Source organism: Mchenga conophoros, linkage group LG15 (genome assembly GCF_057382185.1).
Source record: "Mchenga conophoros isolate Kocher_MC1m ecotype Shallow Benthic linkage group LG15, M_conophoros_male_GT1.1, whole genome shotgun sequence".
Taxonomy (NCBI): domain Eukaryota; kingdom Metazoa; phylum Chordata; class Actinopteri; order Cichliformes; family Cichlidae; genus Mchenga; species Mchenga conophoros.
The window spans coordinates 17,964,885-17,987,838 of record NC_140540.1 but is presented as its reverse complement, the minus strand read 5'-3'; the positions used below and the strand labels follow the sequence as shown (position 1 = coordinate 17,987,838).

Sequence of the window (22,954 nt, the reverse complement as noted above, 5' to 3'; positions counted from 1 at the left end):
CACAGCAGGAGCCGCTACAAGTTTAAAGCAAAAGGCTCAGTAACCTGTTGGGCTTGGAACCTTCCTTGCTTTTCCTTTAACTCAGCATTCTTCTGGCGGACTAGTGCCTGGTTGGGTTCATTTGGGCATCGAGCGGCAATGTGGTTATCTTCACCACATCTAAAGCAGAACCATGCTTTTGGCATAGAGGGAACCTTAACTGGTCTCCTGGCACTGCTATTTCTTGCCGTAAGGAAGTCTTTGCCACTATTATTCTCTTTAGGACATTTTTGGTTCTGAGTGAGCTCTCTGAGTTGTTTAGACAACTCATCTATTTTGCTTTCAAGTTTAACAGTTTCTTCTTGCCTCTGTTTTAACGCTGCACTAAGCTCACTGTCAAAAGGAGAATTCTTGGACCTTTGACTCAGTTTCTCTACCTGCTTTGAAAGCTCATCCATTCTCCTCTCAAGCTTAGATGCTTCGCTCTGCTTTGCAGTCTGTGTCGGAACGGGCTCATCATCATAGGAGGGTACATCAAAAATGGAGTGGGCATGTACAGCTGCTTTTGTAGCACCCAGATGTTTTTTCATCCTGTCTAGCTTTGCAGATCTACGACCTTCCTCGGTCCTCAACATAAGGAGTAGATCTGGGAATGTTGGTGGACTGTTCTTTTTGTTTTCTAGTTGGAGAGCTATAATGAGACTCTGGTCCCAGCAGCCTCTAATAAACTGTCTGAGTAGGTGTTCGCTCAAACTTTCGACAGAGACTCCCCCTCTAGAAATAGCTCGAGTAAGGAGGCTATGGAGTCTGTTCAAATATGCTGAGGGCTTTTCTCCGCTATTCTGGTTGGAGCTGAGAAAGGTTGCAAATAACTCTTCTCCGTCCTCTACAACACTGAAAGCGGAATCGAGCTGCCTAACATAAGCCCTGGGTGGTGAACTCACACCAAGCAACTTAACAACATCGGCTGCTGGACTTAGCAAACTTTCAAGTATTTTCCTAACCTTTTGCACATCACTAAGAGAGCAATCACTGACAAGAAGGTCCACTTGTGTGCGCCATGTTTCATAGTCTACCTCACCATTGGGCCTAGGAGCACGGCCAGAAAAGGTGCGCAGTCTGGTTTGTGTAGACCACGGGGCTGTTGAGTCATTTCTGATAACGTGCTCAACGACAACTTTTTGAATCTGAGGTGGGTTAAGGAGACTGCGGTCGATATTAACAGGGTTCACCACAGCACTATCAGGTGCATTGTGGGTCTGTGTGTAGTGATTAGGTTCATCATGATCACTAGCTACAATGTCATGGAGGGATGTGTCACCATCCTGAGCTGTGTGTGGCTGTGTGTCAGGAATCTCAGAGTTATGTCGAACTTCTTTGACCTCACTCTGAATAACACTCAAGAAACCTGCTTTACCACTATCTCCAACAGCCTTCAGTTCTTCTAAATATCTACGAGCTAACTCCTTGCCTACCTCTTCCTGAGCAACATCTCGAATGGTTTTGACAGACCAACCGATAGCAGGATCCTTGGGGCTCGGCAAGTCGCCTAAGATCTGGGGGTTGATCTTGGAAATGGCTTGATCGGACAAATATTGTATCAGGACTCTACCCTCTGGCTGGTTTGATTCATCTGGAATTCGAACTATCCGAGAAACTTTACCATTTACTGAAAAAACACTAGCAATGTCATCATCTGTGTAAATCCCTTCAACGCCAGTCACAAAAAGTGAGCACTGGCCATCTACATCAAAACGTCTGCAAAGATCCATGTCCAACACAATAGGGTCAAGGAAAAGAGGTAGGTGTTGTGAGCTGGAAAGTCAAGGTGCTACTTTTCACCAATCTCCTGGCTGGCTCGCCACTTGTAACGCAATCTGTACTTACGCCAAACCTTTAATGCGTGGAAATCAGGACTGTTGACCTTGGGCAGTTCACTAGGTGTCAGTGTCATCAATTTCACCCCGATGTTTAACCCAGAATCACAGTTTCTCTAAAAATAGGTTACAAGAAATCAAATGTATCCCAAATACCTGTATCCTGTCAGAAGCTAGTTTTGTAAAGGAGATTGGTAGTAGCTGCTCCACCACAGGAACAATAAGGCTTCCAGCACACAATGGACACCACACTTACTTAACATAAACACATTTATTAGACACAATTTTAAATAATAAACCCCCTTTTTTTTGTAGTGTCTTTCCACTCAGTGTCATAAGAAAAATAAAATAAATAAAAACAAATATGTATCCTTTAAGGTCCTTTGGCCAAAAGAAAATCACCTGAGCTCAGGGAAAAATAAAGCGCATCGTTGGGGCCCTTTGAATTGTTCCTACCGCTCTGTTGGAACGGTGTAGCATCCAATAATAGCATCCAGCAACGACCATCTATTTGCCAGGACGGTTCGGCAGAGTCATCAGATGAGGACTTCCACAAGGCAGTTCATCCAGTAGGATCCAGGGCACCAAAAGGGCAAACAAACCAGCCTACACACAAGTGTGCAGAAGAATTAACTGAAATGTTCATAAGTCTCAGTACCACTGACTCAGTGTCCATGTCACTAACGGCTTATTTAACAGACTTACCATTATAATAATACAGGTTTGTCAAAATAAAAATATAACAGAACATAAATGCTGTTAACAATGCTTATTAATGCTGTTCTCTTAGGCATAACATAATAACACTGTAACTGACCTCGTGTCGGCCGCCATTTCAGGACATTAGCTAGGCTCACTTAACGGCTAGCTTGCTAACAGTCAGCCGATAACACACGTTATACAATATTTAGCCTCTTTCTTAACAACATGACAGCAGTAGATTTGATACCTCGCTGCAATATAATAAGGCACAAAACATTTCATACGAACATGAGCTGCACGCTAACTCACCAGAGGAGTTCGTGTAATGGCGAAAGCTGTCGGACTCCGCTCCGCTTCACGTTTGTAACCGCTACAAGACTTTTTCCTAACAACATATTAAATCATTAGCTTCACATATAAAGGTTTTTAAAACTATTTACAGCAACTCAAATGTCTACTGTACCCGAATTTCCAGCTCGTAGAGGGCACGAGAGCAGCATGCGCCTCATCGGATGAACGGAAGGAAAAACTCTGTAGCTGGACTAGAGAGTGGCTATGCGCACGGCACAGTGGTGCGTTCAGTGACCACAAATAATCAGAAATCCCATACTCAATGATCTGGGTTACACCTGCTTACAAACAAAGGCTAAAGCAGCAACCACCAATCAGGAGGGAGGTCGCTCGCTGGACGGACCAATCGGTGGCCGCGCTGCAGGACGCACTGGATGACGCAGACTGGGACATGTTTCGGCGCAGCTCTGATGACATCAACATGTTTACGGAAGCGGTTGTGGGATTTATCGGGAAACTAGCGGACGACACAGCAGAAAGAACTATCATCCGAACGTTTCCCAACCAGAAGCCGTGGGTGGATAAAAACATCCGCGACGCTCTGAGATCACGCACCGCTGCCTACAATGAAGGGCTCGTCTCCAGTAATATGGACCTATACAAGGCTGCGTCCTACAACGTGCGCAGCGCGGTCCGAAAGGCAAAGCGGAGCTACGGGGAAAAACTAGAGTCACAGCTACGACAGTGCGACTCTAGGAGCCTGTGGAAAGGACTGCGGACTATAACGGACTATAAACGACCAGCTTCTTCAATGATGAATGCAGATGCTTCACTGGCTGATGAGCTGAACACGTTTTATGCTCGCTTCGACGCCGCAGCAATTAAAACAACAAACGGCTGTGCGCGCTCGGAGTGCACCAGTGAAGAAAATGCATTCGTCATCACAGAGCATGCCGTGAGGAACACCTTCAGGAGGGTGAACACCAGGAAGGCAGCAGGACCAGATGCAATCCCTGGCCGGGTCCTTAGAGCCTGCGCTGATCAACTAGCACCGGTGTTCACGGAGATCTTCAACCTCTCCCTGGCCCAAGCTGTGGTTCCCACGTGCTTCAAACGGTCCATTATTGTCCCTGTTCCAAAGAAACAACAGCCCGCTTGCCACAATGACTACCGTCCAGTAGCACTGACTTCAATTGTGATGAAGTGTTTTGAAAGACTGATGAGAGATCACATCACTTCTTCACTTCCTCCCACCATCGACTCACTTCAGTTTGCTTACCGGACTAATCGTTCCACAGACGATGCCATATCTCACCTGCTCCACACATCCCTGAGTCACCTGGACACTGGCAGAGGGAATTATGTTAGGATGCTGTTCGTGGACTACAGTTCAGCATTCAACACAATAATTCCCTCTAAGCTTTTCACCAAGTTGACGGATCTAGGACTCAGCTCATCACTGTGTCAGTGGATCCTCAACTTCCTCACAGACAGACCCCAATCAGTGAGGGTAGGAAAACAAGTCTCCCCCTCCATCTCACTCAGCACTGGAGTGCCTCAGGGCTGTGTTTTAAGCCCCCTGCTGTACTCACTGTACACTTATGACTGTGTAGCCACATCCGACACCACCTCCATTGTCAAGTTTGCTGACGACACTGCTGTTGTGGGCCTGATCTCCGACAACATCGAGACGGCCTACCTGGAGGAGATTAGGAACCTGGAGACCTGGTGCCAGGAGAATAACCTCCTCCTAAACATCAGCAAGACTAAGGAGCTGATCGTGGACTTCACTACAAAGCAGGCGAGGAATTACAAACCCCTCATCATCAGTGGCACGCCAGTGGAGAGAGTGGACAGTTTCCGATACCTGGGTGTCCACATCACTCAGGACCTGTCATGGTCCTGTCACATCAACACCCTGGTTAAGAAAGCCCGTCAGCGTCTCTTCTTCCTCAGAAGACTTAGAGACTTCCATCTGCCACTGAAGGTGCTCAAGAACTTCTACTCCTGCACCATCGAGAGTGTCCTGACGGCAAACATCTGCACCTGGTTTGGGAACAGCACCAAGCAGGACAGACGAGATCTGCAAAGGGTGGTGCGCTCGGCAGAACGCATCATTCAATCAGAGCTCCCTGACCTGCTGTCCATCTACACCAAGCGGTGCAAGTCCAAAGCTAGGAAGATTATGATGGACCTCTCCCATCCCAACAATGGACTCTTCTCACTGTTGAGGTCTGGGAAGCGCTTCCGCTCCCTTAAGGCCAAAACAGAGAGAATGAAGAGGAGCTTCTTCCCCCAGGCTATTCGGGGCCTGAACCAGGTGTAGGACTGGACTCTCACACACGTCACCACACGCACCACCACACATTTCCTATAATCCTATAATTCCTATAATTTATAATCCTTATCTTTATAATCTCTTCTGCTATTTGCACATTCTTTACTGTAAATTCCTAAGTTAATCTGTAAATTTTTGTAGTAAATTGTAAATATTGTAAAACTTTTCTTCTGTCATTTAATGGTCGGGCATTGTACAGCTACAAGCATTTCACCCCCATGTCATACTGTGTATGGTTGTGTGTGTGTGACAAATAAAATTTGAATTTGAATTTGAATTTGAGAAGACAGCGATGTTTCTGGATCATGTCCACATGTGCCTTTTTTTTTCAGACACGGACACATTTGTCTAATCTCACACTAGGGAAATTCACTTGTTACAGCAAGGAACACAAGGGACAGGAGGGAAAAGTGAATTAGAGATATAGTAGGGAAAAAAATATGAAAAATACAGAATTATGAGAATAGTGTAACAAATAAGCCAAAATAATATACCATGTTCAGATTGTTAGAATAGAATAGAATAGAATAGATAGCAAACAGGAAAAATATATACAAAACAAGAGAAATATACGCAAAAATAAGACAAATGCACTTTACTATATACAGTATAAGTACTGTAAACTGCCACAGTGAAAGCTTAACAATTCATGTATGGGAGGAGATGCCAAGGTAAATACTGCTGGAGAGGAGAATCAGGTGGAGACTGGGGCAGCGACGCCTATTTCTGAGAGGAATAAACAGAGTTAATGTTCATACACAGACACTGTTACCCCGTACCAGGGCCTCCAGTGAAACACACACACACACACACACACACACACACACACACACACACACACACACACACACACAGGACAAATTACTTTACAAAAGCAGATCTTGGAAAGACATTTTTAATATGCACTCAATTTCACGTTGTTGTTGGGCTGGTTTGAATATTTCACAAACTGCTGATCTGCACGCAGTCATCTCCAGGTTTTACGTAGAGTGGTGCAAAAAAAGAGAAACCAGCTAAGAAAATGCAACTGAAGCTACAAATCTCATTAAAACTGGACAATAGAAGATCGTAAAAACATCGCCTGGTCTAATGCATCTTCATTTTCGTTGCAACGGTAGGATCAGAATTTGACATGAACAACATTAAATCCGTCTTGCCTCAAACTGGTTTTGTGAGCATGACAATGAGTTCACTGTGGCTTCCACGGTCACAAGAAAAATTTGTCAGGCTTGTTTCCAGCACCTTGTTGAATCTATGCTATGAAGAACTACGTCACGTCTGAAGACAAAAAGAGCTCCAACATATAGTATTACCAAGATCTGAAGTCTCTGCTCAGTGAATTTTTTTAGTGATGTTATTAAAAAAAGTGCACTTCCTAATGATTTTACCCAGGTTCAGAATATAATTGATGCAACATTAGTCAAGAATAACTTGCACACTCTGAACATATGTTTGCGTTTTCTTACTTTTTCTGACCAAACAGCGAGTAAATGAAATTAAATAAGTAAAACCCACTAATAGGGAAAGCAGGTTATTATTTCTTCTCTGCACAAAAATCACCCCCTGCTTTTTCTCCTCAGTTTGATGAATGCCTTAAAATTATTTCCTGGCTGTAGAAACTTAACATGTGTGTCAAAACCCTAATGGGACCTGCCTTGAGTCGTCCGTCCCCCCCGCTGGCTGTTTTCAGACCTGTAATGAAATGGATTTTATATTAATAAATGTATTAAAGCAACATTGAAAGTGCTCATTTTCCTTTTTAACTTGAGTGCTGTCATGGACCACTACGCATTTATATAGCTGTCACAGATACATCCAAAAATCTTCCTCACATAACTGCATTTTCACCAAAGCTGCTGTTCACTGGTTTTTGTTAACAGATGCTATCGAGTTCCAGGCTGTGTGAGTGGACTCGGGAGATAAAATTTCCGTTGTGATATTACACACACACAAAAAAAAGACAAATGACAACGGAGAGTAATAACAGAGGAAGACTGGAAAAACGGGCAGAAAAGAAAAGGTTGCAGAGTGTGTGGGTGTGCGTACGAGTGTGTGTCAGCTTCATGTTCTTTTTTTCTTTTGCTGCTGGTTTCCTGTAACAGGCTGAAGAGGTTATTTATTGCTGGCGAGATCCGTGCCTCGCATTCTCTTTCGGTACATGTTGTGATGTGGGAGTGAGGCTGTTCTTCAGAAAAGCAATTAAAACCATCCAGGTTTTAAAAAAATAAATAGCTAGCGAACCCACAGCCCACACAATTACTTAAAACCATGTTTTTAAGCTTTAATTCCCATAGGTTACATTTCGAGGAAAGTGGTGTTGTATTCAAAGAATAAAGATTACGATAATTGTAGTTATTTTTGTGTTTTTATGACTGCAAGTTGTAATAATATGGCTACCTTCCATGTACATCAGCAAACACATTTGTCCATTTTCTTTACTGCATTTCTAATGAAAAAGAATCCAATACCAAAATCATCTTATTCAAAGCAACAATCTCTACTTGCTTCAAATCAGATTGAGAGGAAGGTATTTTGTATTTCGTGTAGGTATTTTATGCAGTCCTAAGATTGCATAAAATCAAGCGATTGTGTTTCCCTGTGAGCAAAGTTAAAAGCCATTTAATGATGTGGTGAGTTTCCCTTTGCATATGAATCATGCAAACCAGGATCAGATTGAGACTCCAAATGATTTTATGTAATCTTGTTTTGCTCCACAGATTAAGGGAGACCGGCAACTTTAGACGCAGACACAATAACACATTGTGTTATATGAAATCATTTTACTAGTACAAAGTGTAAAATGATGCACTTTATACTAGGAAGGCTGAACATTGTGTGAGATACTTTTAGACTCTTGGCAAGACTAAAGACTGACCTTGAATTACCATGTCAGGATTTTGTCTCTACTCAAAGGCAAGAAATATTCACTATCCTCCCTAAACAATAAAAAGTAGATGCCAGTGATCTGGACTTGATTTCTGAGGATGAGGATAGATAAAATCTTTAGCCTTCTTCTTATAGGACACACATCTGTCATTTAAAAAGGTGCAGACATGCTTTACACCTTCATTAGACTTTGAGTTAATTATAGTGAAATAATCCCTGCTGACTTAATTTACACAACAGTCATTTTAGGACATTTTATATTGTAAGGTAAAAACAGTACAGCATCGTAATCACGTGGTGAGAAAAGAAAGAGGAGAAGAGAGTAGACAAACATTAATGATATTAGTAAAATGAACTGGAAGTGAAAAGAGGGGAGACGCCATAGCAGCATAACTACAGATGGTTGAGGGTCCATATATCCCTTCTCTTCCACTTATCCTTTTTTCAGGGTCGCGGGAGCCTATCCCAGCTGTCTTAGGGCTAGAGGCAGGGTAAGCCCTGGACGGGTCGCCTGTCTGTCACAGGGCTAACACAAAGACACGGACAACCATTCGCACTCACATTCACAACTATGGGCAATTTAGAGTTTCCAATTAACCTATCCCCACTAACTGCATGTCTTTGAAGTGTGAGAGGAAGCTGGAGCACCTGGAAAGAACCCACGCAAAAACAGGGAGAACATGCAAACTCCACGCAGAAAGACCCCGGCCTGATGACTGAATTGAACTCAAGACCTTTTTGCTGTGAGGTAACGATGCAAACCACCGTGCCATCGTGCCACTATGGCTGAGGGTCTCTATCAAAAAACTCCCGTTTTAACTGCACTCAGTGAGTCAAAACTGAACAAATTAAAAGCTAAATCACTGCTAAGCTGTGAGCTGCAGATTCGACAATGACCAGTGACCAATTTTAAATCATCAAAATATCTGCAGAAGGTTCCAGGTCATGCTAGCTACAACAGCTTTAAAAAGAAGGTAAGTGGATTTCTTTAAATTTGTCCGTTTGTAAACAACCCTTCCCTTCAACACCCACTCAGGGGGCCTCAGGGGGCCTCGTGTATCCCCAATAGGTCACGTGATAGGGTGGGGCAAGCCCTCGCAGTCGTTTCACTTGGTGTCACGGTGGAAAAACAATGTACAGAAATAGAATATATTCTATACATATTTAGTGTATCTATATACAATATCTCTATGTGAATATAATGAAAACACACAAAAGGAACATACACTAACTACACATTAGAAATTTAAAAATATGTAAAGATTGTGAGAAAGTGATCCAAGGTCCCTGCTCTAGAATCAGATCTACCCATTTTCAGTTAAGAAAAAAAAAAAAGACTGGTGCTGTCATCTGCACACCTCCCTAAACCGCAAGAAATCCTGTGCTATTTTAGGTAAAAGTGAGGGCAGGAGCAATAAGCTTTTCAAAAGCAGCATTTAACTTCAGCTACATAATTTTAGTTTCTCAAATTTAGTGAAAAGTGTTTAATTTCTCAAATGGCACCAAGCTGGAACTGACACAGAGACAGAACGTTAGTGTGCAGCTTCCAGATAGTTCATCAAGATGCAATGGAAACCAAAGCAGAGCTATATCCACTGGGTCGCCAAGGCATGTGGATAATAAAGTTGCTCTAAGTATGCTGGGGGTGTAAAGAAGGAAACATTTACAAGGAAGTTGGCTGTAACCACATAATGTACTTTTAAGATAGAGAATCTTTATGTTGAGCAGTCCACCTGGAGGAATAGAAACTATTCTACCTCTTGACTGGATGCAGACGCCTACTTCCTGCTCGGTAAAAACCTCAGAATGAAAAACCTCAAAAGCACTTCAGCATGAAAAAAGAAATGTACCAAGACAGACAAAACCAATGATTTTGCTCCATCCAGTGCACTCACCCACCACCAACTAGGACGTTTTACTACTTCTTAAAAGTGAAGTGTGCCCGAGTGAATTTACTTCTTGTCTGTCAAAGACTGCCAAGAAACCTGCCATGAATGTTGAGTTTTTCTCAGCAAGTTAGCGTGTTTATCACTCAGAGCTGGCACTGACCTGATGCCCAGTCCTCTCAAAAAAGTCCATTCTGAATATTGTGGAATCAGCTATTAAATTTCATTATATTCCTCAGTTTTCCTTAAAGTTCAATTCTATGGTTTGTTCATTTTTAATCACATGCACATACAACTTTATATTGATCGCATGCAAATGTAGCTGCACCACATCGGACACACTTTACATTTACATTCACTCTCCTCCGTGCACTGCTGCCCTGCATCGCTGCCTGCAGTTTCAACCCTTCCGCCACGGCAGTTAATCTGCAGGCTCCAGGGAGATATACAGACAAAATGCACGAAGTTAACATGAAACTTAAAATGAGGTCGATTACAGACAAATGGACTGGTATGTATATAGCACTTTTCTACTCAAAGCCCTTTATACAACTTGCAACAATTTTTTTTTCTATGCCTCGGTGTTTCTATCACAGTCCAATGAAGGCATCCAGTAACAATAGGGTTTCCTATGGCTATTTTGGCCTGAAGACTGCAGCAGCCAGTAACCAAACCACCAACCTTCCGATTAGTAGATGACGTGCTCCACCTGAGCTTGGACGCCAAATGCAAACTATATTTTTCCGCTATAACAAAACATTGTAAACATGAGTTGTCTCAACCACACACCTGTATGTTGTTTATTTTTCTGAAAAGTCTCCAAATAGGGTTATCTCTAGCTCTATGTTGTCATTGAAAGACACATTTGTTTTAAGTTTTCAACAAGAATCTGTTTCACTTCCTTTAAATTATGGGGTTAATTGCTTAGTCCGCAGCATTTTGCCTTCTGCGCTGTATTTGAACGACTTGAGAGAACCCTGGATTTTAAGTAGGGTAACAGTGCACTCTAGTGGTCGGATTACCCACTTACACTGGACCACAGTTTAAATGATGAGGCAAGTGTTTTACAAGGCGTTTCTTCAATTTCATGAGTTATTAAACAACCACATTTATTAACATTCACAGAAAACAGCAGATTAGGAATACACCAGTGCAGTGTTTTAAAGTTTGAAAAAAAAAATACTATACTACTAATATCATCTATTGGTCATCAGACCTGATAAACTTCAATTAACATAATAACACAGGAGTGATTGTCTCTAAAATTGGGCTCCTGCACACTTGCAGACATTTTTCCATCACAATTTATGGATGATGAAGGATTTGATTAAAGCTGTGAAAACATTACTGATAACCTTCATGTGATGTTACATTAAAGCCAATTTTCTATTACAATCAGGGACTTTTCTAACTGACCTCAGACCTTTGAGCAGTAGTGTGTACTGTATGTTTGTATGTAACTGTATCTGACCTGGATTTTATCACCAGTTTCAAATAAGAATTTTCTTTAAAGTCTGTCTTTAAATACAAATGAAGTTAAACTTTAGCGAGGCTGATGATAAACTGGCCCTAACAAGTCCACTTTATTGCGTGCTCATTGACTTTCTCCTATCAGAGCTGTTTAACAAGTCCACTTTATACATGCTTATTAATCTAACACACTTATCAGTGGCTCATGGTTGCTTAAAGCCTATGTCTGAACTTGAGCACAGAGGCAGACCATCATTCAATCTCGGCAGCAGCTCCAGGATGACAAACTCCACTTTCTCTGCATCAAGACAGCTCATAACTTTTTAACAGTCTCTGCTGATAGTCTCATATCATCTGCTCTAATCAATAACCATACACTATAATTACAATGTAGACTACAGCTCAAAAGTCTGAGGTCAATTAGAAATGTCTTGTTTTCTGAATAGACTCAAATTTGCTTTCAGATTGAATCACAGCATTTTATCAAAATAATCATATAAATGCTTAATATTAACACTGATCACAAATCATGAATGATTTTTAATAGAATATCTACAGAGGTGTTCAGAGACCCATTTTCAGCAGTAATCCCTTCTATGTTCAGTGGTACATTGTCTTATCTAATGCAAGTTTAACACAGTAAAAGCCTAACTTATCATTCAAAGCAGCTTCTTAAGACATTTTAGCACAAACTGAAACTATTGTGGTGATTGAAGAAACAATAAATGTGTCTGGATCATCTCAGTTTGATACATGGGATATTTTTTGTTTCATACACTAAGAGTTATCCAATAAGATTTTATAATAAAATGCTGGTTAAATAACATTAATTTTTCCACATTAGTATTTGTAAATATGTATATCTATATACTCCAAACCTGTGGCATACCCAGCTGTACCATCCAAGAAAACTGAAGTAATTTTAAAGATTCTGTCCATCAGCAGAATAGTTTTCAGTCCTATGCTAATGTCATACCAGAAAAGTTGATTTTAATGTAGATTATCCCTTTGACAGGAGGGTGTAATGTGTTTTCTTACTCACAGGTTTTGCCTTCTGCCTTCTGGTACCTTTGTTTGATACACCCTTTGCTCTGCCCCATCTTGTGTCCTCTCCTCTGGTTTCCGCTGACATAATGGATCCAGCTCCTTCCTTGTTTCTGCCTTGAGTGAAATCAAAATCATTATAGAGGTACGCTAAATCAGGAAATGTCTTCAAGCTGTAACTACTGTTAATATTTTCAGGCTTATTCTAGCCCTTTAAATGTACTTGATTTGAAGAGAAGATATACAGGGAGTGCAGAATTATTAGGCAAGTTGTATTTTTGAGGAATAATTTTATTATTGAACAACAACCATGTTCTCAATGAACCCAAAAAACTCATTAAAATCAAAGCTGAATGTTTTTGGAAGTAGTTTTTAGTTTGTTTTTAGTTTTAGCTATTTTAGGGGGATATCTGTGTGTGCAGGTGACTATTACTGTGCATAATTATTAGGCAACTTAACAAAAAACAAATATATACCCATTTCAATTATTTATTTTTACCAGTGACACCAATATAACATCTCCACATTCACAAATATACATTTCTGACATTCAAAAATAAAACAAAAACAAATCAGCGACCAATATAGCCACCTTTCTTTGCAAGGACACTCAAAAGCCTGCCATCCATGGATTCTGTCAGTGTTTTGATCTGTTCACCATCAACATTGCGTGCAGCAGCAACCACAGCCTCCCAGACACTGTTCAGAGAGGTGTACTGTTTTCCCTCCTTGTAAATCTCACATTTGATGATGGACCACAGGTTCTCAATGGGGTTCAGATCAGGTGAACAAGGTGACCATGTCATTAGTTTTTCTTCTTTTATACCCTTTCTTGCCAGCCACGCTGTGGAGTACTTGGACGCGTGTGATGGAGCATTGTCCTGCATGAAAATCATGTTTTTCTTGAAGGATGCAGACTTCTTCCTGTACCACTGCTTGAAGAAGGTGTCTTCCAGAAACTGGCAGTAGGACTGGGAGTTGAGCTTGACTCCATCCTCAACCCGAAAAGGCCCCACAAGCTCATCTTTGATGATACCAGCCCAAACCAGTACTCCACCTCCACCTTGCTGGCATCTGAGTCGGACTGGAGCTCTCTGCCCTTTACCAATCCAGCCACGGGCCCATCCATCTGGCCCATCAAGACTCACTCTCATTTCATCAGTCCATAAGACCTTAGAAAAATCAGTCTTGAGATATTTCTTGGCCCAGTCTTGACGTTTCAGCTTGTGTGTCTTGTTCAGTGGTGGTCGTCTTTCAGCCTTTCTTACCTTGGCCATGTCTCTGAGTATTGCACACCTTGTGCTTTTGGGCACTCCAGTGATGTTGCAGCTCTGAAATATGGCCAAACTGGTGGCAAGTGGCATCTTGGCAGCTGCACGCTTGACTTTTCTCAGTTCACGGGCAGTTATTTTGTGCCTTGGTTTTTCCACACGCTTCTTGCGACCCTGTTGACTATTTTGAATGAAACGCTTGATTGTTCGATGATCACGCTTCAGAAGCTTTGCAATTTTGAGACTGCTGCATCCCTCTGCAAGATATCTCACTATTTTTGACTTTTCTGAGCCTGTCAAGTCCTTCTTTTGACCCATTTTGCCAAAGGAAAGGACGTTGCCTAATAATTATGCACACCTGATATAGGGTGTTGATGTCATTAGACCACACCCCTTCTCATTACAGAGATGCACATCACCTAATATGCTTAATTGGAGGTGGAGGTGGATTAATAGGTGGATCGTCTGGCTGAGTGGTGCGACAGAAACAACCTGCTGCTTAACACCGAGAAGACCAAGGAGCTCATCGTGGACTACAGGAGGAATGCTGACCCACATCCACCCATCTACATTAAGGGGACGGCTGTGGAGCGTGTGAGCAGCTTCAAGTTCCTGGGAGTCCACATCTCCGAGGATCTCATCTGGACGACCAACTGCTCCAAGCTGGTCAAGAAGGCTCACCAGCGCCTCTTCTTCTTGAGGACTCTGAGGAAGAACCACCTGTCCTCAGACATCCTGGTGAACTTCTATCGCTGCACCATCAAGAGCATCCTGACCAACTGTATAACAGTCTGGTACGGGAACTGCTCTGCCTCGGACCGGAAGGCGTTGCAGAGGGTCGTGAAAACTGCCCAGCGCATCACCGGAGCACCACTTCCTGCCATAAAAGACATCTACAGGAAGCGGTGTCTGAAAAGGGCTGGGAAAATCATCAAAGACCCCAGTCACCCATCACATGGACTCTTCACCCTCCTGCCCTCTGGGAGGCGCCACAGGAGCCTCCGGACTAAGACCACCAGGTACCGGAACAGCTTCTTCCCCACAGCTGTCAGACTCCTGAACTCTGCCTCCTGACATCTGACCCACGTTAAAACATGGACTGAACATACACACACCCACAGTGGACAACTGTACCCTCAAACACAATAATAACATGGACTGAACCACCACTCACAACCACTAGCACTTTATATAGCCTCTGTAGGAATTATATCTCACTTATCTTAACTGCACTACTGTATAGCTCTGTGTAAATAATCATTCTGTACATACGATAATTTTTAACCCTACAATTGTTTACAACTTGCATAGTTCCCATTTCTGTATAGCTGTATATCCCAGATTCTGTAAAGTTATTTATTTCATATTCTGTATAGTTTTTCATATTTATATCCTGTTCATATCCTGTACGTAGCTTGTACTCACTACAGTCTGTACATACTTATAGTTATAGAATATTCACAACATACTTCATACCGTGTACATTATAACATTCCATAATAGACCCATTTCTGTAATATACTCACATATCTATATTATTGCTAATATATATTTGTAATATATCTATATCACTAAAGCACTTCTGGATGGATGCAAACTGCATTTCGTTGCCCTGTACCCGTGCATGTGCAATGACAATAAAGTTGAATTCTATTCTATTCTATTCTATTCTATTCTATTAATTGGTAGTAGCTTGGAGTAAGACAACATGCATGAAGAGGATGATGTGGACAAAATACTCATTTGCCTAATAATTCTGCACTCCCTGTAGACACATTCACACACATGCAAAGCATAGCCTTTAAGGACTAAACTGATCTTGAAGGATCCATTTGTGTGTGTTACACCATGTTCAAAGGAGCATTGCTAATGTTTTTAGACATCCTTTGATCACCTCAATTATTTATTATTAGAGCATAAAAGACTGTAATGAACAGTACACTTTACAGAGTCATTGGCTCAAGTTTTCAAGCTTTTTTACAAAGGCTATGGAGCTTGTTGTAGATGTAACTGTCCGTTATCCACAGTTCAATTTCTTTTAATTTACCCCTAAAACATTAAGGAGTTAATACACCTATTTACTGCAAGAAACACCTTAAAAATAATTTTAGAAATTTATATATATATTACAAAACTGCTTTCTTCCAGTTTTTTTGTTGGTATTTCTCAAATATTAATAAACATATTGTTGAAAAAAACACTGAAATGTAACAAAGCATGCAGAAAGAGTAAACTAAATAGTTTCTTAATAATAACATGAATGATATTCAGCAGGCTTTAGTCACAGATGAATATGCCTTTTTTTATTCTGTCACTTATTCACCAAAAAGTTAATATTCAAATATCTCCTTGCTGGAAGTTAATGACCAGGTGAAAAACCAAACAAAAAGAGCTGCTTGAAAGGATTATGTATACTATCTCGCAAGACACACACGCTCACACTAGATGTTGATACAAAGGGAGGAGTTCAGTGAACTGTAAAAACTCTAATGGGATTCCTGACAATATAATTAACTAATGAGGCTGATGAAAATGACAGCTTTCTGGTAAACCCCACCAAATCTCCCCCCTCTGGTTTTTCACATCTGCTGCTGCTCTCCTTCCATTTTTCCTCAACATTCATCTCACACATATGACTCTGTGTATGAGTGTTAGTGTATTCTTTTAGCTGTTCAGCACTTTGGTCAGCAGCTGTCAGTTTTAAACATGTTAGATAAAAAAAAGCCTGACATGACTTGACACAGATATTCTGTCAAGATACTCAGCCAAGATTTTTCTTTCTCTATGAATCAGTAACACAAAAGAGTTTAATAACTTATTGTGGTGCTTACATATGATTAGAAATTTCTGCAGACTGCTGATTGTTTTTTTTTTTTATCCCATTATCTGTTTGACAAAGACCCTTCTTGTACTTTTGACCCTGTACACCACCACAGTTGATAAAATCAACCTGTTTAGGAATTACAGACATATTTGTTTGAGGTCAAGTGACTGGCTTGGACACTGAATTATATCCTATTTTTTAAACCCGAGAAACTCCTGGGTTGCTTTTTTAGCATGCTTTGGGTCATTATCCATTTGCACCGTAAAATGCTGTCTGATCAGTTTGGCAGCTCATTTCTCTCTTCCTCCATATTATTCTCTTCCCATCATTTCCATACAAGTTAGTCTTGATTTCATCTGTCAGAAGAACTTTGTTTCCAGAATCATGTTGACTCTTTTAGATGTGTTTTCTGGCAAGCTCGGTGTGCCATTCTTGTTCCTGGGTGTTACCAGAGGTTTGCACGTCATTGTAAATCCTTTTATTTACATTCATGAAGGTGATTCTTGATTGAAGACTCTGACAGTGATGCACCTCCGTCCCTCCTCAAGTGTTTTTTGGTTAGAAATAATTTTGACATCATGCAATTTCATTGCCTTCTGTGATCTTTTTAGGCATTCTGGTGTTGTTGAACTGGCTAGCACATTCATTCTTATTGAGAATGTACCAGACTGCTAATTCCACCATTCCATAAATATTACTGCTATCCTTCTGAGTTTTGTTTTCTTAGTCTACTGATGGCCTCCTTCATTTGCATTGACATCTCTTTGGGCCTCATATTGTCACACAGTGTAAAGCTATAAAATAGTAAGCACTTTGATATTATCTGTCTCATTTGTCATGAAATAACAGAAAAAGGCCTAACCCAGGCATGAAACTGCAAATCCATCAAAAATGGCTCTAATTCCTCTAAAGTAAAGAGAAATTATTTTGCAGAAAGTGTCTCCTTCAGTCACACATTGACAAGAATTATGTCTCAGTCCAACATCCCCAAAATTTGATTCTGTTCATCTGGACGTAGCGTTTTCAGTGATTTACTTACCTGGATGATTGAGCATGCATCAAGATGCCTCAGTCCAACACTTTTTGCATCTATTAACTGTATTTCTGTATGAATTGGTTCTTTTATTGAATGTATTGAATTGTCATTTTAGATTAGTTCATTATTATTTTTTACACATCTCACTGAATAATTTATCAGACAAAAAAAAATTACTAGAAATTACTCAACACGTACCATGTGAACTGTTGTATTCATTTCCCCCCCAACATCCCTTAAAAAAGACAAAAAAAAGAAAAGCTGTAAATTTTCACAGCTGAGAAACTCAAAGACAATATGTCATTTTGGCTGGCGTATTATTCAAAATGAAAATTCACTTATTGAATTAGCTGGCTTTTAAAAAATGATTCAAAGAGCTGCACAATCAGATAATTTATTCCACAGCTAATAATTTTACCCCAGCGGTGTAAACTTCAAAGACGCACATGACGACATCAAACTCTGAGCGTCCATAATCACATATTCTAAATGTACTAACTCGTTTCCCTCTGCTGAGCTGCCTCCTGCAGATTTTTCCCTTGACCAGCGAGCGCATAAATCCTCTGCTCTGATCCGTCCAATTTGCTGCTTTCACCACCTGCCTGTTCTGATTACAACCTGCACTCAGTGGGACGACTTGCTTGGAACAAAGATCAGCCTGCTGTGTGCGTCTCCGTGCGCCTGAGTCCACTTTACAGCCCTGTGAGGCTTAAACTGCAGGTGCACAACTTAATGGAAAGCTAATTAAATTTAGCTTCTCCTCAGTAAACAAGATGAAGATGAACATAATTCTGTTTTCGCAATAGTTTTGATGCCATTTATATAGACCAAGTGAAACAGAAAGCAAAAGGAAAAATTTGTTCCATTTTTCTTTTTTAACTTGTGATGAAAAAGGGAAACAAAAACATTTGAGGTAGCAGACACGTTCCTAAAGGAAGGGGCCATTTTAAAACTATTGCTGATTGGCTCACAGTGCTTCTGGTTAACAGTTAACCTTCTTCCACACCTGATTTCATGGTTACTGCCAGTTTCTCACAACCAGTTTACTAAGGAGGTGCTGGAATCACTAATGTGACCGTGGTCATTACAGGAATATAACGGTTACACTGTGTTAAAGTGTCACTAAATCACTGTGGCTACTGATTTTATTAGTGAGCCACAAAAAGCCTTTTATTGTCAACCAGCGTAACAGCCAAGAATGGTGGACGCTCCATTAATTAGGCAGTTCATTGTGCTTTAGCAAAGGGACAATATTAATGATTAAGCTGGTCTATAGTCATACAAACACTGCTTGTCGCTGACCTGGTAGATGTTAATTGGTTAAACCCTTCCCACATTTTTTTCGTATAGTCTGAACCCCCAAGAAAGAAGCTTCTATTCAGTTGTAATGAAGCTCTTTCTTTTGGATCACAATGCAGATGTGTAATTGTGAAAGCTGTAAAAGCTGGAGGCCAACAGTAGAGGTCAGTATAAGTAAGGATACTGGAAACAAACGCAAAGTGCGTGTACTATAGTTGAAAAATTTATACTGCTAAACTAATACCTACTTCACTCTCTCTGCACATTAAGCACACTTCAGCCAGTATATATACTTTGCCTGTAGCAACACCTTAAACAAATATTTACACTGTATTTAAGCTGTAGAGGCTAATTTTCCCACATGGTTTTACTGTGCTATGTTACAGTAAGAACCGTGTGGTTAAGCTACTCCACCTTTAAACCTTTAAACAGCATATACTGTACAAAAGTCTTGTGTCACCCTTCAAATGGCAAACAAGTGCAGCAGTCTATTGGAATGTGCAAAAACAAATGGAAATACAGTATATAAGAGAAAAACAGAGTTTGTACAATTGTAATGAGGTCGAAATTCAATATTTATTCTTCACTGCAGCCTGAAGTCTCTTAGGGAATCTTTTTTGTCAATTCTTTAAGGAATAGTTCTCCAGGCTTCTTTAGATGTTGACTGACTTTTGTTCTGTTCCCTGTTAAAATGAACCCTCACTGCTTCAATAATCTTGCGGGCTGGACTCTAGGGAGATCCATCCATGACAGTGTTTCATTGTGTGATTTCACTGCACATAATGCTGCAACATGCAAAGTTTTTGTCTAATAGCTCTCACCTTGTTGGTGCAAAACTGTTATTTCATGCCTGTCAAACTCTGCATTTTTTTTAGAATCATCTAAAGAAATCTGAACAAGTCATATGTGTTTGTGACAGGCTGCAACAAAGTGTCTAATTGACTCTAAGTTGGTTCATCCCTAAAGTTAGGTGCTTTTTTATGCCTAAATGATCCATAGATCAGTATTCAGAGGCTCAACAAACAATAGAAAAAGACATTCCCATTAAATATATAAACTATTCAGAGAGAAAAACCTACTTACCTACTTACTTGCCTACTCACACACTTGATCAAGTGTATTACTGTACACAGTCTTGCAAGTTAAATAGGTTAACCAGGCTAAAAGTACTGCTTACTGTCATATGCTGGCTGTGATTAATCCTTCTGTTTTTCAGCCTTCCCTCATTGATCTTTTTGCTTTAAATGACAAAAAATAACCCACTGCATGTAAGAATTTTTTACCTCGAAACAAGACAATTCCAAGATGCTTCCCCTACAACATTTTCACAATTTTACAAATAACATTACAAAGCAAGATGCTTAAACTCGCAGATGTGATTACATTCATTTCTTCATCACATTCAACAGCAAACTTCTAATATATTGTAAGAAGTTATAGCAGGGGACTGTTTTGAAATAAACCTGCTCCCTCTGGGAGATATCCCTTGCTTCTTGTTTTATCTTTACTTTCATTTCTCCTGAAGCAGAAATCCTTCCCTCCCTCCTTTGCCGGTAAACTTACTGACCCTCTTTGCTGCAGCAGTAGTGCTCATCTCTGCATTGACTCTCTCTGTGGAGAAAATCAATAAGCACAGGTCAAAACAACCACCGAAGGAGGAGTACTGGTAACACTGTAAAACCATCAGCGCAGGATTTACGGAGGATGCAACCGCAGTCTAAGCACTAAGTAACATGCTTGGTGCAATTTTACTTGTGTTTATTTATATTTAACCAAGCTTTCTTCAGTGATTACTGTTAAATATTTATTAAAGTGCATTATTTAGAGAGACATTAGTGCAGTCAATCAATCTTACATTTTTAACAGAATGAATTTAATGACAAAATCGTTCACACAAGTTTGACACAAACCTCTGATAAGTCTATTGTGAAGATCAACAGTCTTTCCCCCACATGCCTCTCACCTCTCAGCACTCTCAGCGCTCATCATGAATGTGCCGCCATGGAGTGTCTTTGGCTCCACGCCTGCCGGTGTCCATGCTGCACTCGAGCTCCTTATCAGGTGTCAGATGTGGCTCTGGTGTCACTGAAGTCCTGTCCATTTCCCTTCACACCCTTCTTATTGAGCTTCAATGCAGTGACCAAGGACCATTAGAACAGCCAAGTAACAAAGTGAAAACAGCAGCTAAATACTCTTTATCCATTTTTCTTTCATTCTACTTTTTTTAAGGGAAAATCTAATATCTATGTCATCCTTAAGTCTTTATGCTAATATGTATACATATGTGAACAAACAAAAAACTACAATGAAAACCTCATATAGAGAAAGCGAAATATGGTTTACTAATATTTGGATTACAGCAGAAGATTGAGGATACATTTTGAATCTGTCACACTCATGTTGCTTCATTTTTATTCCCACAGAAAAAGCAGGTCTAATATTTTTTCTGTGGCCTAAGAGACTGGAGCCTTGTTCACCCTCACATTGTTATCATGGTTGTTGCATGTCCACAATGGCCGACAAATTAATGTCATGTGGTTAGTGGTCACATGTATGCAAAGCCTCAGTAGTTCCTCCCTTCATAATAACTGCGTGTATTATTGTAGGGTATTATTGCGGAGTTTAATATAACCTCAAGACATTAGTTGTTAGGGACAACTAATTAGGTTGTCCCTAACAGTTAGGGACATGGCTGCTAAGTGGAGTAACTAAAAGTAGTTGGAGGGGAGCATTTTTAATGCAATTATGGTCCATCCAATACATAATTATTCAGTTTTGGTAAGTGAAATTCTCATATTTTATTATTTTGGAATTTAGGTGTACTGCACATGCAAAGTTAATGAATACAGTTTGCTAATTAAACTTGCTAGCAATGGCTAATAAGGTTAGCACTCCAGCAAAATATGGCATTGGCTTCACTTTTCAGAAATGTCAATTTTAAAAAGTTATTAATAAATGTTATTAATTACTGGCAATAGCTGGTTAGATTTACCACTGACTGCTAATCTTCAATAAAACGACTATAAATAAAGAAAAACTGCTGCAAAACTCAGAAATCTGACGGGAGAAACATTAAGTGTTACTGAACACATCTACATTGTCAAACATAGAAAATACAGAGACCACCAAATAATTCCTAAGAGATCAAAGAGAGCATTTATGTGTGCCCAGACCTACTACATCGCTTGAGTGTTTCACATGTATACCAGATGGTTAAGCAAAGCTATTCAAGCCTTAATCACTGATCTAAACAAACAATTATCAGGCATCCCAGTACTTTGCTTGTGAAGCTGCTGATAGCAAAGGGTAAATGAAAAAGTCCCATCCTGAATTCTGCAGTTTGGAAAGTCCCACCGTGGGAATATGGGACATCAAAGCCGGCAGCTCAACACCAGGATAAGTGAATGAAAAGTTCAGATGTAACATTTTCTCCTTGACATTATTGGTGGCAATTAGCTGCTGATAAGTAAGCAGGAAAGGAAGGAGACAGTGTGTGTAAATGCCATCAGAAGACTTACACAGAGCTCCAACAACACAGTGGTCTGAGCAGAATGAGGATCAAGAGATAATGCTGTCATGCATACACACATGCATGCACTAAAAAATGGAAGCTATTAAATGGTAAAAGCCTTTTTTTTCATCGACATATGAACAAAACTACAGGGAAGCAAAAATAATGATTCCATAGTTTAAGGAAAATGTACACAATCACTGGATTTCTCACTCTTCATTTGACACTTCAGGTTTCCCAGGTCTGATTTCTTAAAACCACCTAAAACATGTTATACATTTTATCTCCTTCTGGTAGCTGAATCATTCATGATTTTTCTGCTTTTCCGGTCAATTACAGATAAAGAGGAACTATTTCAAGGATAAACATAAATAAATAGATTAAATCTCAGGCTGAGATAACTCGTTTTAAGATAAATACAGACCTCAAATTGATTGTTAATGATCTAAAACACACTTTAAAAAAAAAATCAATAACATAGAGCTATTTATAAAGATATTTATGGGACTTTTGAGAGAGAAATTTAAAAGAAGGAAGAAG

General features: G+C 40.2%; 1 long non-coding RNA gene across 1 annotated transcript; it reads right to left on the bottom strand.

The window, feature by feature from the left end:
- Window positions 1-645: 645 nt before the first annotated feature.
- Window positions 646-3,181, bottom strand: LOC146558168 (uncharacterized). The gene is made up of 2 exons (XR_014888660.1): window positions 3,022-3,181; window positions 646-2,943 (listed from the first exon to the last, which is right to left on the bottom strand). It is a non-coding gene; the product is annotated as an uncharacterized LOC146558168 (long non-coding RNA).
- Between the last annotated feature and the right edge of the window lie 19,773 nt (window positions 3,182-22,954).